At 46.0% G+C, this 26,135-nt stretch overlaps 1 pseudogene; it reads right to left on the reverse strand.

The window, feature by feature from the left end:
* The window catches only part of LOC119164365 (zinc transporter 7-like), a 642,854-nt pseudogene that overhangs the window by 304,568 nt on the left and 312,151 nt on the right, over positions 1–26,135 (reverse strand).

Consider the following 26,135-nt stretch of genomic DNA (forward strand, 5'->3'; position numbering starts at 1 on the left):
CATCAGATAGCTCGGTCCGTGGCAATCATGTTAATGCATGTAGCGCAGCATTTTTCTCGATCCGACTGATGACGCTGAGATTTGTCGTAATTTTTTAGGCTAAAATACAACAATACTGCTGATTCTGATCACTGTTCAGAGACAATTTCGGCAGCTATGCACGCCCGCAGTCATGGCCGAGTGTGATGACGAAAAGCGGTGACGCCGCTTTGGTTTTCACTGGCGTAGTGCAAGAAGCAGAGGACGACGAAGTTAGAAGTGGAAGTTGGGCTAATTTGTGGTTCATGCTTCGATATAAAAACTGCGCAAGTATACAAAGACGGAGGAAGAGATGGCAAGGCGCTGAGAAGACTGCAAAATGAAGTTATGGCGTGCGCTTTGGGTATTGTAGTGTTTTTTTTTCGCTTGCCATGGCGCCTGCCTCTTTCCTGGGTCGGCAAGGAGGTGCTGTTTTACCTTCCCATTTTTTGGGCGGGCGGAGGTGAGGACGTAAATTCAATTGGGCTGTCCTGGACTCATTTGTTTTTCTATACATAGAATTCCGGGAAGACCAGGGCAAAAGAACAAACTCACAGCTCCCACCGAGCTTCTATCGAGAGGTTTCATGATGATACCGCCATCATGTAGTACTACACTCCATTGTACCATGAATATTTTGTAAATATAGGTCCTTAATATCATCGTGGCTCCACTCCTGGACATCTTCCCGGGGCTTTGGCTGGCTCCGATCCTGTGGGCAGACTCCCGACTACATCCTCTGGTAGAAAGCGATAGTTAGTATCATGCCCGACTTGGACGACAACTATATGGTGAGTGCTTCACTTTTTTTTAGTTTTGCAGGTTTTAACTTTGTAGTTCTTTTTAAAACTGTAGTTTTTTGCTTTGATATTCCAAAACTGCCCGTACTATTGCCGCGCATAGGCTTCACTTCTTCGCTTCCTAATGTCACGGTGGGTAAAAAAGCCCTCACACGTGAATGCTGCAGTTGGTAAAAGAGCTAGAGAAACCATTTCTCTTATTACTTTGTGAAGAGCTGAGAATCGAGGTAGGGAGGGAAGAGAGAGAGAGAGAGAGTCACAGCTGATTAGGGCTCTGCAGGAATGTAGTGCGGAAGATGACTAAATTAAGGAATGTTTAGAGAAAGTTCAAAAGCTGTAAAGAGAGACCGAAAGAAGGCTGGCATGGTCTGAGGAATACGGGATAAATAAAAAAAAGACAATTAGCTTTAGGGATGTGGCAACCTACGCACACAGAACTGCGCAGCCTTCATCTCGTCACTGATTAGCCCGGAGTGACACGGCCACTTGCTGCATCAGGCTTGCGATAAAACACAGCGTCACCGCAGTTTCTGCGAAAGCTTACGTCACCACTCCTTGCTATATAACCTAAGCTACCAAGCTTGGTTTCATGATTGTTTCTCTAAATTTTCTAGCGCAGCGGTGGCATGCGTAAATACACGATCGTTTCGTTTTATGTTGGGATCCGTCCTTTATCGACTACGCATCCGAAATCTGGTGAGCCGGAATACGAACTAACCGCAACGCCAAGGCCGATTCAGAAAGTCTTACCGCTCTCCACCTTCAAGTGCAACGACTTCAGTGGGAATTGCAGACCCAGCAACCACAGCAATTTTGCAACGCCTCCACAAACGAGGCCCTGCCTACCAGCTCCATTGAAAACGTCAAAACTCCTACAGGTGCTGTTCCACACGCTGCGTGCTGACGTGTTGCTCTCAAGCTTCCGCGTTAGGGATCGACTCAGGCAAGGTTCCGTTTGCCCAGGTCAACGCGCAGCTTTTCTTGGTGCATATCACGCAAGACCGTGCGCACTGCGATTACGTCGTCGCCCACCTCAACCCACGTTACACTCACGAGGTCCGGGATAACCCTTGCCAACCCAACAATGGCCAACCTCTACGAATACCTGAAGGCTGCACTTCTCCGCCACTTGTCACTATCAGAAGAACAAAAGATACGACCACTGCAGACCGCATAGCTTGCTGAGTGCGAACTTTCGCAGCTCCTGAGACACATGCGTGCGCTCGTGGCCAACTTGATCCTGTATTCTTTCATGCGATCGCTTTAGCTCCAACAAGTCCCTCCGCGCACCCAGGCGATTCTGCTGGCTCAGATCAGGCAACCCCTTGACAAATTTTAGGGGGTGGCTGATCGCAATGTCGAAGTCTCCTTGCTGCAATTGTTGCCCACCATCCAGGCTTTCATCCCACCGCTGAACACCACAAAGCTTGCGCACCGCATCGACTACATCGATCGGCAGTTCACCTCTATTCAACATCAGCTGCCTGAATGTCTTCCGATGCAACAGCGCCGTAATCGCAAAGCAATGACCATAACACCACCTTGTCGCGGCAGCCTGCTGAAGACGGCTGGTGCTACTACTATAGGCACTTCGGTGACAAAGCCCGGCAGTGTTGACCAGCCTGCTTCGCCAATGAGAAATGCCAATGGCTGGTGGTGGAGAAGGCTGCATGCTGCTAAGCTAGAGGCCGTCGCATCTTCGTGACCGACCAAGTCACAAAGCAGCGGTTCCTTGTCGATAGCAGTTCCTGCTACCCGCGATCCCACCTTCAAAGTCCTCACCCGCAGATATCTTTCGAGCTCAGCATGGCAAACCGTCCCACAGTCAAGACATATGGCTCTCCGCGCCTGCACGTTCAGCTCACTAATCTACGCCGTGACATTCACTGGAACTTTGTCATCGCTGAAGTCGCCGAGCCAATCATTGGCTCAGATTCCCTGGCTCACTACAACCTCCTTCGGAACTTGCACAACAACCAGCTGATAGACGCGACAACGGGGCACTCTACATCAGACCAACGAATGACCACCCAATAGCAAAGCATAAAGGTCCTCAGTGTCGACAATAATTCGCCATACCAAGCCATCTTCACAGAGTTCGCCGGCTTGACGTGCCCCAACAAACTACCACGCAAGGTGCAGCACACCATCCGGACCACTCCAGGCCCCCGGTTTTCCGCCGCGCCCATCGGCTAGCCCAACACCACATGTGCATAGCCAAGGCAGAGTTAGAAGCCTTGTTCCGAGGAGGCATCACCCGTTGCCCCGATGGCCCATGGGCCTCGCCACTTCGCCTTGTCTCAAAGAAGACCACTGGCTGGCGATCATATCGGGACTGCCGTGCCCTCAACACGCACTTCATTCCGGACAGGTAAGCCGTCTAAAACATACCGGACTTCGCCCATCACATTCATGGCTGCCACGTTTTCTCCGTGCTAGGCAATCCAGACATATCGAAAACTGCAATACTAATGCCATTTGGCTTGTTCGACTTTCCGTTGATAACGTTTGACCTTAAGAACGCAGGACAAACCTTTCCGTGCATCATCGACGAAGTCGTCCGTGGCCTTAACTTCTGCTTCGTCTATTGACGACATGTTGGTCTGTTCACGTGACGCTGGAGAACACAACGGGCACCTTCGTCTCTTGCTTGAATGCATCTGCGACCACAGCCTGCACGTCAAAGTTCAAAAGAGCACGCTTGGCGCTTCCGCCATCCATCTTCTCGGCCATGAAGTTTCATAAGAGGGAACTCGACCCGTCCCTGAACGCACCTCCGACTTGCAAAAGTACCCTAAGCCCACCACCATGAAAGGCCTTCGCCATTTACTAGGCATGCTGACCTTCCATAGACGTTACTTACCGCACGCCGCCAGCTACCAGGCGCCCCTTCAAGATGTCTTAGCTGCTGTGCAAGAAAACTCACCTGTTTCAAGGACACCGACTTCAGCGCAGGTTTTCGAGGACCCCAAGATTGCTCCCTCTACCGCCACACTTCTCTCCCATCCCATGCCAGATGCTCCATTGAAACACTTGACGGACGCCCCTGGTTTAGCAATCAGCGCCGCCTTGATGCAACGCGTGGACAGCACCTGGCACCCCTTGAAAGTTTTCTCTAGGAAAGTTTCAGCTCAGTAAACGAGCCCTTAATTGGCCAGTTGCACTGACGAAACTACGACCGCTGCATTTACAAGTTGGCCAGCTTACTACAGAGAACTTCTGGCGATATACGAAGGAGTGCAACACTTTCACCACATGATTTGGGTGCACGTTAAAGAACCCCAGGTGGTCGAAATTTCCGGAGCCCTCCACTACGGCGTCTCTCATAATCATATGGTGGTTTTGGGACGTTAAACCCCACATATCAATCAAACACTTTCACCACGTTCCCCGAGCGCACCACTGCCCCATCTATAGCGACCACAAACCTCTAACGTACGCCTTCTCTGAACGTCGCAATAAACTACCGCCTGTTCAGCAGCTCTAGAGCATTCCACAATTCACCACTGACCTCCTACATGTCAGCGGGAAAGACAACGTGGTCGTTGATGTGCTTCCACGTGGAGCCACTATCAGCTCTCCGCAGATAACAGCGGACGTCAGCGCCGAGGTTGAGACCACGGACGCCGAACAACAGAGACTTGTCAAGGGCGCGTCTTCACTACAGCTACAAGATTTCCCCATTCCAGGGTCGGCAAGAACAAGTGGCTGCAATGGGTTGACATGACGAATCAGGCCCTATGTGCCCTTGTGTCATCACTATGGTCTTTTCAACCAGCTCTACAACCTCAGTCATCTAGGCATACGTGCCCCTACACGCCTCGTGGCTGACCGCTATGTCTGGCCTTCCGTGCAGCGGTACTACTGTATGTGGGCGCAATCCTGCATTTACTGCAAATGCGCAAAAATCACTAGGCACGTTACTAGCCCTCAGGTAATTTCAAACACGTTTGGCTCGATAGCATAGGACCATTTACCTAGGCAGGACCCTATTGCTACGGTTTCACTGTCATCGATCGGTACACTCAATGGCCCGAGGCATGGCCCCTCGCAAGAGCCACCGCAGAAAACGTCACCTCAGCCGTTTCCTCCAGCTAGATTGCCTGTTTCAGTGCCCCCTCCCCTGCGTAACCACCCAATAAGGGTGAAATTTTGAGTTACATTACTTCAGGCTCCTGGGATTTACCATCGAGTTTGAATGCTTGGGTACCACCAGCTACCACTCCTGCGCTAACCGAATGATCGAGCGTTTCCACAGACAGCTCAAAGCCCCCATTGTGCACCACATGTACTCAACCTGGTTCGAGCCCATTTCAGCTGTAATCCTCAGTCTCCCCGCACTTTCAAGCCGGACATAAACGCTACACAAGCGTAGCTCGTTTATAGGGAACCACTCCGTCTGCCAGGTGAATTTCTCATAGCTCTGCCATCTAGCAGGAGGATGTCGTACCCCACCGACTTCATCGCCCGGCTCTTACGCACCATCGCTGCCTTACGTCCGTCACCTGCAGCTCATCATAACAAGCCGACAGTTTTTGTGCTCTAGGGGCTACCATTGCGTACCCAGAATTTCCTCCTCGATTACACTGCTCGCCGGCCTTTCCAGCCACCCTACAGCGGACCCTATCTAGTCGTCCATCGTGACGAAGAGAAATTCACCTGGCACCTGAACGGGAACTACGTCTACGTCTCGATTGACCGCCTCAAGCCCACATACATCTTGGCGAATGAACCGGGCAGTGCCACTCGTTTCACTGGCGTCCTTCCACAGCCACTGACGTCGCTGCCTACTCCTCCCACGACACACTATGAGCGTATGGTACGCCTCCTGTATTATTACAGACCCTGAGTGCTCTCCACTCCAGGGAGGGGGTGATGTGGCAACCACTGCGCATTAGCCCGTGTGGCATGACCACTTGCTTCAACACGCTTCTGATAAAACACAGCGCCAACGCAGTTTCACAGGAGGCCTACGTCAAAACGCCTGGCTACCCAAGCTACCAAGCTTGGTTTCATTATTGTTTCTCTAACTTTTCGAGATTGATTGCGGCATGCTTGCCCCGCTTCTGTTAACACGTTGATAAACGATCGTTACGTTTTATATTGGAATATGTCCATCATCGACTCTGCATCCCACAGAGATTTCTCAGTCATCAAGTTAACCAAATAACGAGATAGCACCTCCTACCATAACTAGAAAACCAGTCTTACTGAAGCTGCAACTGCAGTGAGCAGTTATAAAAATCAAGAGAAAAAAAAGTGCTCGAGGCTAGAAAACCCGTCGTCTGCCATCATTGCCAAGAGCCTGGGCACATTGCAATCGGCTGCAGAAAGCCTACAGATTTACTCTCTTTGATAGACCGCAGTGAAATTCAGGTAACAGGAAGCCTGACAGATCTGCAGGTTGAAAGCCCGGACCAACGCGCGGATGGTGGGTAAGAAATCAGGTAAAAAAAACTGTGCGCTCCTCAGTAGCCCGCAGGGCTATGAAGCTACCGTTCGGACTGCCTGCGGATGATGTTTCTGGGTTAAAAAACTTCCTATTCATGATCGCTATTTTTAATGACCTGGACATGCTTTCGAAGGGCCTTTGTTTTGTTCACCATTGGATTATGTGGCGACACGTCCGACCGCTTGTCGTTCCACTGCTAAAATGAAGCGAGGTGCAATTTTTTAAGTGGTAAGTGTTCACACGCTGGTTGAAAATCCCGATGAATTCGTGGAGGGTGAAGCGGAAAAAATGACAGTTGAGAATTACCAGCTCCACATTTCTGAGAGGCTGAGCATTTATTTCGGCTCCGTTGAAAAGAGGAAATCAATTCTCGAAACAATGAAGGAGAAGTTTGTCACGTTCCATGAAGCTGAGGTGTTCGGGGCATGGATTACTGACATAGGGGTGGAGATTAAACAGAGCGAAATGTTTGAGCGAGCAGTTGAGCAGTACAAGCGTGAGGCAAAGCTGCTAGAGCATGAATCGAGTGAAAGGGAGTCCGACTGCGAATTGGAAAAGTGTATATGGGGATAAGTACAAAAAAAAGCTCCACGTTTTGCTGGCAAGTGAGCACGTGCTAGTTTCCTCGCTGATTTTGTGCAAGCTTGCGAGGAACAGGATATTAGCCGATACTGCTAGATACAAAAACTTTCAGTTGCTCCCACGCAATTTGGGGTGTGTTGTGGAGCGCATGTCTGACTTGGGCAATCAAGATTTCGACGAAGTTAAAAAAGTGCCGTGTGGTAAGCTTGCGCCTCTAAGGCAGGAACACTATGAAAGTCTACCTGCCTGGATGAAGTATAGACTCGTTCCATGTAAGTAAACATGATAGGGGCCCGGTGACGTCACTGCGCATTGGCTCCGCCCAGTCGTCTTAGCTGAAAGCGCACAACCAGCCACTATGCACACGTGACGACGAGCCGAGCAGTTGCGCAAGCTGCCTTCGAAAACAGCACGTCGGGACGCCTCTCGCTTGTTTACAAGCTGCGGCCGCAACACAGGAAGTTGCAGTCGCTGTAGAGGGGTTCTGAAATGAACATGGCAGCAGAGGCGGCAGCGAAGCTCGAGGACTAAAACGCTACACATCTTTCACGCAGGGATGTGGAATATTTCGTTCCGGCATCGTGCGGCGGTTTGGATGCGCTGATATCAGCCCAGCTATCTACATCTACTTCAAGAAAGGCCCTTCCACGTCAGCCCTCGTGTGATTGTGACGCTGCCTGGACCACCGACTTGCATTGGTTCCTCAACCCCAACGAAAAACTACAAATTGACTGAACAACGCCCCCATCCTTCACATGGCAGCAGAGGCGGCAGCGAAGGTCGAGGACTAAAACGCTACACATCTTTCACGCAGGTTTGTGCCCAAATTCCTGCTTGTTTCTTGAATTTTCGCCTGTTTCCTTTTGCTGCTGCTGGTGCTGCCACAAGTGTTCTGTTGTCTGTATTGACTCATTGAGACATGGCGAAAGAGATAAGAGCACTTTTCGAGGAACTTAAGCGTGAATTACGGGCTGAATTTAAAGGCTTCAAGGAAGCACTCGAGCGAGACTTTCACAATGAGCTGAGGGAAATTAAGTCCTCTGTAGCTTCCTTAAATACTGATTGTGAAGAAGTAAAGGCTGAAAACGTAAAGCTCAAGGCGACCAACGCTATGCTAGAGGCCACGTGCGCTGATCTTGCTCAAAAGGTGAAAGATCATGAGAGTAGGCTGCTACACCTTGAGCAGTATTCTCGTAATGCAAATGTGGAGCTCAAAGGTATCCCGTACAACGCCACTGAAAACCTTATAGATACAGTGATCAAAATTGGCGAGAAAGTAGGTGTACCACTTGAGGAAGCCGATTTTGAGTCGGTGCACAGAGTACCAACCTCCAATCTAACAAAAAAGAACGTAGTAGTTCAGTTCGCACGGAGGCAGAAGAGGGACTGTTTCCTCGAGAATGCGCGTACTGCCCGGCTCAAGTGCTCTGACGTAGGCTTTGACTCCGAGGAGCCGTTCTTTGTTAACGAGCACCTATGCCCAAAGCTGAAACGTCTACTAGGTCAGGCTATTGCACGCAAACGCGAAACTGGTTGGAAATACGTTTGGGTGCAAAATGGCAAAATGTTCGCACGGCGCATAGACAACGCTCCAAAAATAAAGATTTCATGCAGTGGGGACGTTGCTAAAATGGTTAACCCATTATGAAAGCTGGAAAATAAGACCAATGTTCCAAGCTTTGAAGGAGCCCTTTGTGGTGCTATAGCGCATCTCATCATGCCGTTCATATGTGTTAAGAAGACACATAGTTGTATATGTTGCGATAGTCTACCCGGAGCAAAGACCATATGCGCATGCGCTGTTCGCCACACATTTGTTCTCTTTCCGATATTTGTTGCCTGCTTTTTTATTTTTTTTTGTCTTGTGTGCTTTAATTTTGGAAGTACTGGTTTGTAGTTGCCGCTTTTGCTATTTTCTGGATTGTTTGCGTTTATGCCTGTATCGCGACATGAGCTGGGAAACAACTTGGCTGCGTTTTTCTGCCCTTGTTGATGAAATCTGTAGGCACAGTGATATTTTTCGTCGTCTGTTTCTCATTTGGAAGTATGTCACTACTTGTCTGCAAACTGGCAGCACTTCTATGTTGACCCATAATAATCAGCAATGACTTTATCTTGTATTAGTCCAACCGCACTCAAGTCGGATATTGTTGAAAAGTGTAAATCACCATTAACATTTTTACATATGAACATGCAGTCGTTACGCCAAAAATATGACGACTTTTGAATTTTAATAAACGAGTTCGGGTTTTCCTTCTCGGTTATTATGCTGACTGAGACGTGGTACTCTGATCTTGATACCATACATTTAGACGGCTACAGTGCCATTTCTTTGAATAGGAAATTGAAAAGGGGAGGCGGCGTATGCATGTTCACAAAACTGGGATTTACCTATGACCTCCTCGATGACTTTTCTTGGTCGACAACGGACATTGAGATAATTTGTATAAAATGCAACAATTTTGTATTTGCTGTCGTGTATAGGCCACCTGATGGTAACTTGAGCGAATTTTTCACGTTTCTAGAGGCTATTTTTTCGTTTGTAAACATAAACCAATACTCTTTAATTTTAGGAGGTGACCTAAACATAGATATGCTGACAAAAACTCCTAAACAGGGCGAATTATCTGCGATTCTCGGTTCCCATTTTTTGTTTAATGTAATAACCACTCCCACACGTATCACTGCAACTAGTGAAACTCTTATCGACCTTTTTATTACTAACCTAGCAATTAATAACCTATTCTCTGGTACCATTAATGTGACACTTAGCGACCACTTGCCTATCTATTTAGTAACTGATACGTACAATACGGCAAAAGAATTCACTGTAAATATAATATATCAAGACATCAACGCGGTTACACTGTCGCAGTTCCGAGATGAACTCGCCAGAACAAGCTGGAACGCAGTTTTTGCGTGCTCTACGGCTGATACCGCATATGACCATTTCATAGAAATTTTTTCTTCGGTATATAAAAAACACTTTCCGTACAAAGAAATAACTAAGCCAAAACGCGCACGTAAGCCTTGGGTAACGTTAAGTATATTGAAAATGATACGTACGAAAAACAGACTGTACCAGGTGTTCTTGAAAAATCGCGATTTGAATGCACTGAAAGCGTTTAAGGCATACAGAAACAGTCTTTCAAAAACTTTAAGGCAAGCCAAACGCGACTATTACCATACTATTTTTAACGGTATCGTAGATGTCAAGCAAATGTGGAAAAAACTAAACACAATTATATCTTCAAGTAATAGGACGCCCGGTGTCGACGAAATTACAATTGATAATCATATATTTAAAGGAACAGCATTAGCCAATAAATTCAATGGGTACTTTACTTCCATGTCAGAAAGTACTTACGACGGAAATGCATTAAGTTACATGCCAACACCTATAGCCCCCTCAATATTTATTGACCCTACGGAGCAAACTGAGGTAAACAACGTTTTCATGAAACTTAAAAAAAGCAAAAGTGAGGACATTGACGGCATAAAAATGGAACCGGTTATCTTTGTTATTGATTTATTATCACCCTGCCTGACGCATATTTACAATATTGTTTTAAGCACAGGTATGTTCCCTAAGCGGATGAAAAATGCCAAAGTTGCAGTGCTTTATAAAGGTGGTGACAAAAATGAAATGAGTAATTACCGGCCAATATCGGTATTACCTATATTTTCAAAGGCTCTAGAAAAAATTATTTTCACTAGATTGTATAAATTTTTGGACTCGCATTCTGTGATTACAACAGCACAATATGGGTTCAGGTCTGGCGTATCGACGGAGACAGTGCTGTTGCATCAAAAAGAGATGATACTGGGCAACATTGAAGCAAGAAAGCTAACATTAGGCGTATTCATAGACTTAACGAAGGCGTTCGACAGAATTGATCACCAAACCTTGTTAGAAAAATTGTTTTAATACGGGATTAGAGGCATCGCGCTCGATTTAATAGAAAGCTACCTTAGTGATCGGTACCAGTGTGTGTCTATAAATAGGCAAACATCTATGCCCAAAAAAAAATCAAACGCGGTGTACCACAGAGAAGCATATTAGGACCTCTTCTATTTAACCTTTATATCAATGATATTGTAAATGTAGATCACTCAATAACGTACAATATTTATGCAGATGATACAAGCTTATTCTTTACGGGAACAAATATAGACGATTTGATAAAAGCAGCTAATAAAACGTTAGTCAATTTTTCGAAATGGTCCTGCCAAAATTCGTTACAGATCAACAGCTCTAAAACCAAGGCCGTTCTTTTCCGTGCGAAAGGAATAACATGTGCGTACACACAAAAACTGATGCTAAATAATTTCAATATCAAAATTTCAGAGACTGTCAAAAATTTGGGCGTCATCTTTCATCAACATATGTTCTGGAATTCTCACACTGAACAATTGTGTATTAAGCTAAGAAAAGCCCTTGGCGTGCTGAGAAGGTGTCAGTCGTTTCTACCGCTCCCCCAGAAACTTCTTATCTTTAATACGCTTTTTTGTTCTCATCTACGCTATTGTCAGTTGGTATGGGCTTCTGGAACTGAAACATCAAAACAAAAGTTGTATACACTTCAAAAAAGCGCTTTGCGGGCTGTTGCAAATATAGGTTACAGAGAACACACATCCCATTTATTTGTCAAGTTTAAAGTTTTAAAATTTTGTGTTGCATATGAACATAACTTGTTGTTGTCTTTGAGGTCTGAAATTCGAAAGAATTGCGCAAACCTGAGAGGCTTAGCACATTTACAGCCGAAAATTTTGTTGCGTCCGATGCGGAGTTCTGAACACTGGCACATCCCCCGACCGCGAACAAATTACGGACTCCAAATGCTAAAGCACTCTGTTCCCCATATACTAAATAAGTTCAAGCTCACAGAACAGCAATTGCGTCTCCTTTCAAGTAGTGATACATTAAACCTGTTTGTATAAGGAGCTACAAACCCAGAAAAATTACACCCAGTACTTGTAAATGCATGAAATTTTAAGTGTACCCCTTTCTGTTATAGCGTCTTATATTGGTTGCCTTTTTTCCCAAAAATTGTTTGTTTGTAAACACCCAAGTGTGCATCTATTCTGTACTTCATAAACAACCACTAGAATGTTATTTTCTTTTCTTTTTTTCTTTCAATCATACGTGAGCACTGTATGGAGTTTGGTGTGCCATTGTTTCTGTTGCCTTGTACAAATGGGAGGTGGGGCTAGTCAAGCTGCTATAGCGCAGCTTTTTTCCTACTTTCCATGCCACAATTGTTTCTTGTTTGTGTAAATCACGGTGTATCGTTGTGGTGAAATAAATTTCAACTTTCAACTTTAACATATGAGCTATGTTGACGGGTAGCTCTAGCTTTGATAACATCATTAAACATATGAGGCACTTTAACTGTGGAAATGGAGCTCACTTGCGAAATATCATCGTCATTGCTGCAGCCTACGTCACACATGCATGCTTTGATTTGTACTAATGCAAGGACAGACCCAGTTATGCAAGAGGCTCTAGAATCTAATATACAAATGCGATGTGTAAAAACACGTGTCCATGAATTGTTACGGTAAGCTCTCGCATATCATAAATGTGCAGGAATAAGTTATTTAGGTAACAGACCAGGATGACCTCGGCGACGCTTTCATCCACAACACGCTTGCGGTAATGCTTCAATACATGTTATGGACAATGTGGTTACGTACTTGTAAGGTCCGCAGCTCAATTCGTACGCTCAAGCCGATGCTGCGAAAAGCGTACGATTGGGCAAGTTTCTTGCCTCATGTTTTCTGTGAATTCACACATACGTGAACTTCTTGTGAAGCGCACCAGAGCCAGAGCAGGCCACTTGGTTCAAGTGTATCATCGCAGCCGCATATATTCATAACAAAAACATAGTCTAAGCTATCCTTTCAATCGCTGCTACTTTATTGAACCGTACCTACGCAGAAACAAACAAATGCTCGATCGTTCGCACAATGACCGAGTGACGCCTTTAGTTCGCGTCAGTATGGCGATATCATTTTGACATGTCGAAGTCATTTGCAGTTGCAACAAGTGCAACCGTAAAAAATGCTTCGTATATGACGATGCTATCCAGAACGTTAACATGCTTTGAGGTAAACGTGCTCGATACGGCTCCATGGCTTGCCCCGCCGCGGTGGTCTAGTGGCTAAGGTACTCGGCTGCTGACCCGCAGGGCGCGGGTTCGATTCCCGGCTGCGGCGGCTGCATTTCCGATGGAGGCGGAAATGTTGTAGGCCCGTGTACTCAGATTTGGGTGCACGTTAAAGAACCCCAGGTGGTCTAAATTTCCGGAGCCCTCCACTACGGCGTCTCTCATAATCAAATGGTGGTTTTGGGACGTTAAACCCCACAAATCAATCAAATCAATTACGGCTCCACGGCTTACTAAAAAAAGCGTAATTTCAGGAATTATTGCAACGCTTGAGAGAGTTAATCGCTTTGTATGGGTAAGCCGCTCCAAAACAGATTCGTAGAAGTGGCATCGAAGGTCAGTTCTCGCGTTTTATAGCTGCCGCTGATCGACGACAGTTTTAGTCAACAGAAAACTGAAAAAAATGACATGGTCCATCTTTCTTGTGCCGTTACGTGCAAATCAGCGTGAAAGTTCGTCGGTACAGCCCCATTTCTTTTTTGCATGGCCACTAACTGCACATGCATCAGCGAAAACACAGCCAGCAACAGCCGTAGGCACCATGGCTTTTGCCTACCAATTGAAACCAAACGCTCGACAACAGAACCACCGAATTTTCGTGACATGTTACCGGTGAAATGTTTGACTATTAGCCGCCTAGCGTTTGGGCAGGTAAATCCAAAACTATCGTATTTACGAGTACTATAGCCAAGGCTGTGAGCGTTGCGTGCCGCCCAGTAAGAAAAAGGCGCCGGCAAAATTGTAAGGAACGCAAAAGACAGAAGTTTCCACGAGCGCACTAAAGCAGGTAAATGCCACGCCTTAGATTCTCGAAGAGCCAGCACAATTCTATGCCACAGAGCGGAAAAAGACCCTCTGTGAAAATGTTCCAGCCAGCAATCGTGAAAACACATGCTGTATTTCCGAGGTTGAGAATCCCGCTGAGATTGAGTTCAGGTGTGAAGCGCGTCGTGAAGTAAAGAATTTCAAATAAATTGAGACGCCTACGTGAGCGCCCCATGTCTTGTCCTTCAGTGCAAACTAGCAGGTAGGCAAGTTCGCGGGGTGGCGAGTTTGCAGGGATACTGACAAAAATAGTCTCCCACATCGTGACAGGTTACCCGATGGGATGGCGGGCATACAATGGCGAAGCAAAATCATTAGTATGCCTTTTTGTCGAAGGTTTGTGGTCGCAGAACAAAGATCACCACCGCTGAGTGCTTCGGACCAGCACCTGTTCTATGGAGAAGGCGCTCTTCGAACTGGTTAGCTCTTTGTCGCTCCGTCAGGATCTGGCCCGTCGAAAACTGTGGCATGCGCGTCCCCCTAAATAGTGCCGGATATTGTTTGGGGCATTGTAAGGTTACTAAGAATTCCTCTTGTACCCATTTGTAATAAATGTTTTGCTTTTAATATTTAGTCGTCTGTTGATGACATAGAAAATGCCGATTCCTGGTAGTCTTATTTTCCTCCCCACCATAACAGCAGACAACGAGACAATTGTTGGTTTGCTATATTCAGCAAAACTTAATGCTCGAGTAGAAGGTTTTGCGCTCAAATAAAGAGAGAGCTAGGCTGAATGTAAAAGCATATGTTTGCACCTACTGTTTCTTTGCAGTAAACTAGTTAGTATGCGCATTAGTGTAGTGTAGGTTCTTGTTTCTCTGCTTGCTTTCATGTTATACGCGCAAGTTAGACTTTGAAGTTTACTTTTGTAGCGAAAAGTGTTTCAACTATTCACTTCCTTTTGTTTTTGTAACGCCCGTAGTGCCTGCGTGCCGTATAAGTAGTGAATCTCTCTGGAAAATGATACAAAACGTTAGGCTCTTGATTTTCTTCACATGTAGTATAGGTATGTGTTTCTTATGGCTTTGTTAGCTTCTCCGTGATTTTAACGAGTTAATGCACAAATGGTGAAGTTCGCAGTTTTTTTACCAGAAATGTAACCTGGCAAATTTCGGAGGAGGTTTGACCAAAACTGTAACCTGGAATTTCTCGAAGTCAGTTTAGTGTTCTTCTGGGTTGCCTCGGGTTTTGCGTGGTTCGTTTCCGGCGTTTGCTAGCCATGGTCTAGTATTAGGGTTCAGGTTACGTCAAAGAATTCAAGAGAGCAGGTCTACGGTGTGTGTGGTGTGCTTTGGAGCTGCAGATCATTCGAGACCTCTTGTGGTTATGAACGGGCTGTTATGATTGGCCTCCCTGGCATGGAACCAGTCGGACGCGTCGGACAGTGCGGCAGAGACTACCCCAATTTCTTCCAGGTCAGCGCTCTCAGAGAGGCGCCAAGAGCTGAGACACCACGAAAGTCATTCTTATGATTCGCTAGAACTGTCGGCAACCCTTGTAAAACCCATTTTGACACGCCAGACCAAGTTACGACCCAGGAAGCGCTGTTCGCAGTCAAGGGATCCTGCTTTGTTCAACATGATACGAGACGCGCCGAGCAATTGGCCTTGCGTCTGGGTTCCGTCAGCGGAAACGTTTTCCATGTTTTACATGCTGCTTTCATGGCCACAGTTTTTCACAAGCTGTGGCCTGTCCGGTGTGCCTGAACACATCAATGAGTTAACCCCAAACCTGAATTTACAAGTTGATCTGCATTTATGAGCCGACGCCCTCGTGCTGTGCTGTGTAGTGCGCATTGTGTATTGTATAGTGCTTTCTCCTTCGCCAAGGGAGGAACTGGGCGCGCGTCTTCCCTCTTTCTTGGGTCGTGAGGTGTTCACCTCCCGTTTTAGGGGTAGAGGAGAACACCACAGTTTCATTGGACTGTCCTAGCCTCAAGTAATTCTACCTGTAGGAAATCCTGGCAAAACTAGCACATAAAAACAAGCTCTAGGAAGCTGCCTGCAAGCTTCCATGATGCTACCTCTCCCCCCCCCCCCCCATTGAGTAAAACGCTACCTGGAACCACGTAAATATTATAAACAAATGGTTTTAATGTCAGCCCGATTCCTCTCCTTCAAATCTCTCCGATACCCTGGCTGGCCCCGGTCCATGAGCCAACAACCAGCTACATCTGGATCCAGTAATTTCGCTTCATGTGTGTTTTATTTGCGATTAGAGCACGTTTGCCACGCATAAGTAAACAACACCACTGCAGCCGTCATTGGGAACTATGAGGTCATTGCAATCGTTTGCTAGGTGCGCTGATTAAGTCGGTTGGCGTCATTTGCTCCGCCATGACAACCCGAGGCTGATTTTTTAAAATCTCATATCGGCCGTGTCCTTCTCGCTGAAAGAACAGATAATCTCCCACTTGCTATGACCCCTGTATCAGCTAATGAAAAGGTTTGTTCGGTGCACTGAAGATGGCAGTAGTTGTGTCTAGTCACCACAGGATATCTAGCATCACATAAGCAGTAACTCTGAATGCAGGAAGCAAATATTCCATCTCCGACGGCTTTCGGACACATTTTTAAAGAGCTTGAATAGGACAAAGATGGTGTATGTGGAGGCTGACTCTGTAGTAAGTGGTCCGAGGGCAACGTGTTTCAGACTCGCGGCGTTCAGGATAACGCTTGCTTGTGTACCATGCATTGTTACGTAAGGGCGTATACTCGTCAAATTTCGAGCTCGTGACTGTACTAACTTTTAAGTACATTTGTCGAATTAGGCATTGCAATATTATTCCTCGTGGTGTAACGCACTAGCGCGAATGCACTCACCAGGAATGACAGAGCTGTCGTCTCCATGCAATTCTCCCTCTTCGCGAGTACAGCCAACTGCTTGCTGAACTGAGGTGTTCTGTCCTCGATCTGGTGAAAAAAAAAACGGTACTCTAGTACACTCTTTGAACGCTTTCCTAGGCAACTAGATTGCCGCATTATAGAGTGTGGGATGATGTACATATGGTCTATTTTGTCCCGTCTAGCACTAGACACTCTCACATATGTGTGATTGAAAAAGTAAGATGACATAGACGTTTTGCCTCGGCCATTCGTAATTATTCTCAAGAGGTATTAAAGCCATTAATCCTTTCAAAAATATCAGACAAATAAATATGGTCTCGTAATAGGTTGTTCATATGTCGCGTTGCGCTACGGCAAGAGGACCGTAGTACCGCACTTTACGAGGTCGCCATCAAACATCAGGCGCAGTGCATTGACATTTGTAACCACTGCTTCGTCTTGGGCTTTTCCACGGCGAAAGTATTTTTATTTGACTTGATTCAACTGCTTTGGCAGACATTCTTTCTTGGCACTCTTTGCTTGCTTCCAGACCACCCTTTCTAGCATTAGTTTGCGTTTTCCTGGATAAAGGTTAAAAGTCATAAGGAATGAGTTAAGCTATGGGTTTTATACAGTAAAGTGGATATGTAGGTATTTTATGAATCAGTAACTAAAATTTTAATTATAAGGTCAGAAGAAAAAATTCACTAGAGCCATAACGACAAGAAGCGAAAGGAAGACACGAGTAGTGAGCAGTTTTGCTGGTGACCGTCTTATTAATTAAACTCCATAATGCATTCCAAAAAAATATCTCTATCCTTTCTCAACTTGTAAACGAATCCATCAAATCGTTACTGTTTTTGTGGAGGTGCTGGGTACATCAACCTGGACAATCAAGCTCAGCCGCCCTCTTGACGCAGTGAATGGTAGGCCACGCTACCACCAGAAAACGTTGCGTTAAACGACGTGGACGAATGTGCTGAAGGTTGACCAGGGGTCGCGCGCGAAAATGCACGCCCAAAACCAGAGAACACCACACCTTAATGGAAGGCCCACACATTCTCGCGAAAAGGGGATGAATACGTCGATGACTCTCAAGCAATATCAGAGGGTGAGCCGGCTTATTGAATGAAAGAATTCAGCACAACTTTCGCACGTAGTACTGTTCCTGGTGGGAAGTGCAGTTTAGTATTTCGACAACAGTAACAGCGTATAAAAACCTTGGGAAAACTTCGCCCATATATAAAGAAGTGCGTCGGTGACTCGCCTTCAAAAAAGGTAAAGGTGGAGCAGACACTTTTCTAGAGAGTGCAGTTACTTGGAGAGACGCGTACAACCTACATGAAAGAAATTTTGAAGCTCTGCGGAATAGTGAACTCAAACATGACAGACAAGTACAAGGTGGGAGTCTGGCTCAGGGGAATTGCTGAAAGTATTTATAGTGTTCTTATCTCTAATGAAGAGATCAAAATGCCATCCAACTTGAGGCGTCATGGTTGCGCGTTTGAAGTGCTCAGTTCGGTCAACCGGACAACGTCATAACCACAGCAGTTGTGGACAACGTTCCCTCTGAAGACTTCGCCACCATAATAAGGCACGTTTTCAGCAACAGACTGGCTAACTTGCATGGCATCGATGCCAAACGCTTGTGTGTGCTTTGGAAGAACGCTACTCGCAAGTGCCGCTCACCTGGTCGTCACCTGCATACACCAACCGGCACCTCGGCGATGACGTCGTTATGGAGGGCACCATGGCACAACTCCGAGCGAAGAATTTTACATGTCGACAGGACGCGCCACCTAATATAGTGCTTGCCGATTACGCAATTACCAAAATACTACTGTCCTACAACAAGAAGAACCACCGTAACCCACCTGTCTGCTACAACTGCGGAATTCCTTGACACACCTCGCTGTACTGAAGACGTCATCCGCAACGTACTGCAATAGCGTTCCCGCCTCGCATGCAAGGCCCGCAACCTAGTGACCATCTGCTGGTTGGGCCTGCTTTCATCCGTCACTTTGAGCATAAATGCCCAGGAGTGCGTCTCCGGTGTTTAGCCACTGCCTGACTCCACCACCAACTGCACGCATTGTCTGTCTTTTCACGTCTCCGCCCTCCTAAACCACCCCAGCTGGGAAAGTATCTGGTGCGGCCGATGGAGGGCGGTTGCAGGTCGGTCCTTCTGCCAATTATTCTACCTGTCATCATGTCAAAGAAAAAACTGCATGCTTTTGTAGATGGCGTTAGTGTTGTAGCTTTGGTACATACTTGTACTTCTGTGTATGTGATACCCCTTCGTTTGAAGAATCACCTAGGACAGAAAGGTATGTTTGCTTGGAACGGGTGCTCCTTGTTTCTTGTAGTTGGCGGCGAGTTGTCGCGACCTGTCGTAGTATGTTAAGTTTTGATTAGGACGGGTTAGGAGACGTTTAAAACTGAATTTACCGTACTGGTAAGTGCTACTCTTAGTGTAATTGTTCGCATTTACTTTTTGCGAGTCTGTGCAGTGACACTAGACTGTTAAGCTTGTGAAATGTCTGTGAGGAATTTTCTGTATCGGACAATGTGCTCTTGTCTGCTAAGATTAGAACGTTTGTTCCAGTGATTTCATCTTGCTTCTTAGAAGGTATGTCTTGTGTATTCATTGAGCCGGTCTATGATAACACGTTAGAACGCTGATTATCGAGCCTTCTCTTGTGCACCTTGTCGAAGGCTCTACTCACATGTGGGCGGTGAATATCATCTTGTAAATGAATCGATTGCATCGTTACCGTATAAATCGTAGGAATAGGTGTAAACAGCAATTAGTATAAACAAGTCAACAAAAAGCGAAAAATAAATTGGCTGTGGTTGACATGAAGAGCTACGCGTTCAGTTGAAAAGCCAGCACCAATACGAACGAAGGTCACAATGCTTTCACGCACTATAACGATACATGCTGAGCTCACGTTATTGCATGTAATCAACACAAGATTAGAGGTGCATAGAATTAAAAAATTTGCCGAGATGACAGTTTGATCAGCTAATTAGCCAGAGGAACTCTAATGACCAAATATTTCACTCCGTCATAGCGGAGTGAATACGCAACTTGTCGTTATGCTGCCATTGCACACTGCTAATTCTTGGAGTTTAAAACAGCATGACCTTATTATGTTCCACACAGAGTACCTGCTCGAGTGGTTGCAAACTCGCGCGGCCGTGGGAGTTTTGAAAAGCTGCGTTCAGCATAAACGTGCGTGTGTCTGTGTGGGCAATTGTCTGTGTAGTGCTTTCTTGTGAAGTGCAAGTGCCGGTTTGGGGAGGGGGGTGTTTTTTGATCTGACATCGGGGCGGCGATAGTATATGTGGTCGAGTGTCAATTTTTTCTCTATGCCACGCAAAAAAAACGGAAAACCAGCACTTTGATGCAATTAAAACAAGGGATCTTTTACGAAGAATCATTATAGCCGGCGTCAGCACACCGCGTCTCGGCGACGTGAGGACCTCGCACGTAACTAGAGAAGCTATAGGATTGCGCACAAACATCAGCAGATATGCAATTGCAGCGGAGGAGACAACCAACTTGAGACCCTAAACAAAACAAACACATGAACGACTGCAGATGTCTAAGGGTGGCGCAAAACGTCTTCGCCATAAAACGTGAAGCTGAGGCGGTGTCATGCTCAGTCTGCAAGTTCGTCCTCACTCAACTACGGTGCGCTTGCAAGACAACTTCGAGCTGCGTGTGTTGTTTTCAGCGCAGCTGCGCACGCATGTTGGCGTGACGACGACGCCATGTATAGGAGTAACTAGTGACACTACATGCGACCTTGTGTCTGATATATTAATACCAGCTAAAGCAAATGTGCTAGAAACTGGTTGAGAAGGCCAACTCCACATAATATACATGTGGTGGACCTTCTCAAATACATATTTATGGGTTCCGGCAAAAACGTCCCTGGAAGAAATGTCCCCGGAAGATACGTCCCCAGAATAGACGTCCCTTGGAAGAAATGTTCCCAGACGATACGTCCCCAGAGTAACCGTCCCCAGACAACAAGTGAAAAATGTGCCCATCTGCGTTGGCGAAAACACATGCCCACACGCACACCGTCACACATTGCGGATTTTTTTTATTCCTAAAGAAAATAATGCATGCGTGTAAGATTGCAGTTCACTGAAAGATTACTGACGAAGCACGCTAATGGCATACCAACTGTACCAACTTATCAGCAAAGGTGTAATTTCAGATGCAATATCACATACACTGCGCATGTAAAATACATGTCATCAAGTATGCAGGCGTCTGAAAAGACATAAAGGGAGGGTACTTCAGCGCCCAAGCATTTCATTCGACGGCAGCAGTTTGGTCACACCAGCACTCTCAAGGTAAGTGTACGATTTCGAAAGCTGATTTGGTACTTGCACAATGTTATTTGTAGAATAGAGATAGTGGAATCGAACAAACGAGGCACGAAGCTGTGCCAGGATGGTACAGCTTCATGGTACACAAGACAAAAAGTACTGCCTCGAGCACCCGCTGGCGCTGTCCGAAACGTAATGGATGCAAAGGCGTTTTAAGTACGAACAAATCCTCCAGCGACTGCCACCCAATAGTTCAACACAAGTCCCCTGTAGATAATGCTGCAATTTATATCCCAAGAACAAGGCAGCGAATCAAAAAGGGAAGCATTTATCTCCAGAGAAAAGCCCTCTACACTGTCACAGGTGCTGTTAAAAAACTTTAATGACTGTAATTTAGTGAAAACGTCATGACAAAGGCATACTTCTTCCATTTGTGCCAAAGCTCCTGGCAAAAAACTCAAAAGCTCGGGCTGGTCACCCCTTACAGGCAAAATCGGGAGTTTTGAACTTTCATGGGAATGCTGAACGCCCCCGCTTTCCTGCCCCTAGACGACGTACAAGATAGAATGACCATATTGAAAGATTTATTGTCAGAAGCTGGCCGAGAAGTACAAGAGCATTTTGATGAAATGTATTTTTTAGGTACACACAGGGGGGTGAAGAGAGCTGACAACATAGTTCGTCTGCGGCGAACACCTTACACTTACGCCACCTCACTCCCTTTATAGAACGTCTACTCGACCATTCTTCATGGAGGGCACTAGACGAACAGTAATGCGAAAGACATAAAGCAGAAGGCTGAAAAGCATCATGGGGCACTGCCACCCAACAGTGTGGAGAGACGTCGATGCCTTGCACTCGGAAGAAGCCACTGTGACGATGAAGAGGGCCCAGTCTCGAGTTGGTGCACGCTCAGAGAAGACGAGGAAATCAGCGGTCATGGACATGCAGCAGCGTGTTCACAACTTATGTGAGGACTATACTGCCGGGAGGACACAAGTTGATTTCCTGAGAGTTGCTAGACACACAATTCAGTTTTACCTAAGCTCTCGAAGTGTGAAATAAATTTTTGTCAGGTGAGTACGCACTTGATTTGTTTCTCGGTTAATCTTTAGCTGGGGACTTTTTCTTAGCCAGCAATGCCAAAAGGGACTTTCTTTTCGGTGACGTTTATTCAGCGGATGTATTACCGAATATTTATATTTCAAGAACATTTTTTTCTACACCCACATTTTTGAATCATAAATTTGGCCTCACTCCCAACGGCACCTCTCTATTGACTGGCTGGCATAAATTTCTGGTAATCATTACTGCTAGACACTGTCACATGCCAAGATGGTACTTTTATTTGATATTTGACTTGTAAAGGCTTTTTTGATTACAGAAGTTCGATGGTACTGCAGAATAAGCACGAGGGGCACGCAGTTCTGTAAAGCTCGCCCGCTTAGCACGTTTTTCCAATACATGCACAACTGCACGCGCAAAAGTCTGTCAAAAATCACTATTTTGCCAAAACTGGAAATTCAAGAAGATTCTAAAGTTGAATGACTCGACCAACTACTAGGAAGTGCTGGATGCACGAGAAACCAATTCCACATGCCAAAATGAATGATATAAAGTGTCTATCACGGGTGATTGATTTGAATAGGCGTGGTAACGAAAGAGTTAGCTGGCTTCACCTTAAAACTATTCTCATTTGTTGACTTTGACGTTCTGTTCCGCCCAAGCTGAAGTTGTCGTTCACAGATTGAAAGATTATTGCCTATTTCTATGCCACCAGCATTCACACAGTTAAAGATCGTGGGAAGAATAGGCGTACGGACATGGTTAATTTTCCAACTAAAAGCGGGCAACTAAGCACCTTTCCTCTCATCCCTTGTGGCACATCAGTAATTTTTAGAGTGAGCGATTTCGAGAGGACCTTTCTCGCCATAAAGATGCGATTAGACACGTAACTTTCCCATAGATTTGAACATGCTTTCGTCAACACCTCATGCAAAAAGGTCTCCAAAAATTCCGAATTACCGTGTTGTGTCATAAGCTTTCCCGAGGTCGAGAAACACGCTGAATGTGGACAAGGTAATCTAGTGTTGAGTGAGCCCCGCCGCGGTGGTCTACACTTTAAAAAAATATCTTGTAAAAAGGGTGTCTTTTTGTCCCACAACAATAATTGCCATCAGGCTTGCGTGCGCTTCCTTTCTTGAAAACTCGGCGCTGGCCACTTTCCTATCGAGAATGCAATGTAACCCTGATAATGGGCTTGTCGATCATGACCGGAATCTACCGGGCGCGGGGCGATAGCGCAAGGATGGAACGCAATATTTATGACGATTATTGTTGTGGGACAAAAAGACACCCTTTTAGTCGCTCTTTTTTTAAAGTGTAGTGGCTGAGGTACTCGGCTGCTGACTCACAGGTTGCGGGATTGAATACCGGCAGTAGCGGCTGCATTTTCAACGCAGGCAAAACTGCTGTAGGCCCGTGTGCTCAGGTTTGCGTGCACGTAAAGGACCCCCCTGTGGTCAAAATTTCCGGAGCCCTTCACTACGGCGTCTCTCGTAATCATATGGTGGTTTTGGGGTCGCTACACCACGCATGTCATAGTGCTGACCAACCTTCCCTGATGCCATGCTGAACTAGGTCTAGCAGATTATCTCATTCGAGAAAATAGATTACTCACATGTTTATCATTTTATTGGAGTGCACGATCAGCTCCTCACTGGTCTCGGCCTATAGATGCATGCTGGAAAGGAGAAATCTTTTCCTGTTCATGTATTTGAGTTATATGGCTTCTTTTCAAGAAGTGTTAATGTACTCATGTGCCCATATGCTGTTGTATAGGGGCATAGGTGCATGTAATACGTCTGGGTAAATGTTCTTACTCATCTCATATGTGATGCCATTACCGGCTCGTGCCGAGTTGTTGCGAGAAGTCGGAGCAGCTTTGAGTTCAGCTGAGATAAACGGACGGTTGTAAGGTTAATCTTTTGTGCTAGTTTGTTCAAGGTGTTCTAGCTCTGCGTGATTGTTGAATTTGACGAAAGTTTTACTGTAATGGGGTGCACTTCGAATATGTTTAAAGTGTTTGGCGAGAACGCCTGCCTAGCCTTCTATGATGTTGCCTATCTCACGCTACTCACATGGTAGCATGGGATTGTTTCCTTTAGTGACCAATATAGATGAATATATAGTCCTAAAATAATAGATGTTTCGGTAGTAACGCCCACCACCCACCTCAGAGCCCAATATGGAGACGCTGCACGATGTGTGAATAACAGATTCTAAAATCGCCAGCTGTACGGTATAAACAAATATTATATATTATAAATTTGCTGCCCCCCACAAGGTTAACCCTAGCCGCCACAAAATTCGGAAGTGAGTGAAAAAGAGGAGACTATTGGACAGAGTGTATGTAAGAGAGAAATACGAAGGTACAAAAGGAGTAAAGGAAAACAGTGACTGCCTACTTCCCTCAGGCGTGCCATCTACGTGAAGCTGGGGACAAAAGGGTCTGTTGCCTTTGCTTTTTAAAGGTCTGTTCACCCGGCGTCGCTTGAACTTCTAAGATCTCATTTTTTCCGTACATGGCTCAGTCACGCATGGCTAGGTGTGGGAGGGGATCAGAACACTCCTACAGGCTCATTTCCGTGGTGACGCCACCCACAAGACGCCTGCTTGCGCAGACGCCTCTGCGGGAGTCAGTCGGCATTTAAAGTATTTGAAAAGATACATACCAGTCCGTCATGTCCGTATGAATACACTGGCTACTTGTGAATATTTCTGCAAGTTGTCACAAAGTTAGTTGAAGATTGTAAAACTGATTGGTATGTCAGATTTACCATCCAAAAACAATTATATAATTATGAGAGATGCCGTAGTGGAAGGCTCCAGAAATTTCGACCACCTGGGGTTCTTTAACGTGCACCCAAATCTGAGCACATGGGCCTACAACATTTCCACATTTATTGGAAATTCAGCCGCCGCAGCTGCGATTCGATCCCGTGACCTGTGGGTCAGCAGAGGAGTACCTTAGCTACTATACCAACGCGGTGGAGCCAGACACTCTAGCACGGTTTGGGCAAATCATTATCGACACGTACAATATGAGGGCAACCTACTAGTTAGAAAGAAATGAACCTTGTGGCATAGCCCTCCGAAAGCATTGTTTAGTGGTTGAAAAATGACATTCAAAAAAGCAAGAAAGAACAACAAAACACTACAAGCACGAAGGTATAATATTAAAGCAAAAATTCTCATCAAGTTTACTTCATCGCATAAAACGGCTTCAGGCGCACGACATGAACGTCGTCAGGACGCCCACAGCGCCGTTGAGAATTCATCGTGCTATTCGGGATAACCATGTAATATAGGGCACCAAAACGTCGAAGCACCTTGTATGGCACGAAATACTGCCAAAGGAGCTTCTCACGTAGTCAAAGTCGGCGTATCGTTGTTCACAGCCTATCACTATCGCCGGGCTGGTATTCCACGAAGCATCGTCAAAAATTGTAGTGGCGGCTATTGATCATCTGTTGATCCTGGAGGCGGAGGTGGGCCAGTTGTCAGGCTTCTTCGATTCACTCAAGGTAAACCGTCACATCATCATAATCACCACCACCACCATCATCATCATCATCATCATCATCACCACCACCACCACCACCACCACCACCACCACCACCACCACCACCACCACCACCACCACCACCCCCACCAGCCTGACTACGTACACTGCAGGACAGAGGCCTCTCCCTTGTTTCGCCAGTTAAGTCAGTCCTGTGCTTGCTGCTGCCAATTTATACCCTCAAACTTCTTAATATCATTTGCTCACCTAAGCTTCTGTCTCCCCCTAACCCGCTTGCCTTCTCTGTAAATTCATTTAGTTCTAATGACCAGTGGTTATCCTGTCAACACGCTACATGCCCAGCCCATGTCCATTTGCTCTTCTCGATTTCAACTATGGTATCCTTAAGCCCGGTTTGTTCCCTAATCCACTTTCCTTTCTTCTTGTCTCTTGAGGTTACACCTATTATTTTCCCATGTATCGATCGATGCGTCGTCCTCAATTTAAGCTGTACCCTCTTTGTAAGTCTCCAGGTTTCTGCTCCGTAGCTAA

The sequence above is a fragment of the Rhipicephalus microplus genome, chromosome 3 (assembly GCF_043290135.1).
Source record: "Rhipicephalus microplus isolate Deutch F79 chromosome 3, USDA_Rmic, whole genome shotgun sequence".
NCBI lineage: Eukaryota > Metazoa > Arthropoda > Arachnida > Ixodida > Ixodidae > Rhipicephalus > Rhipicephalus microplus.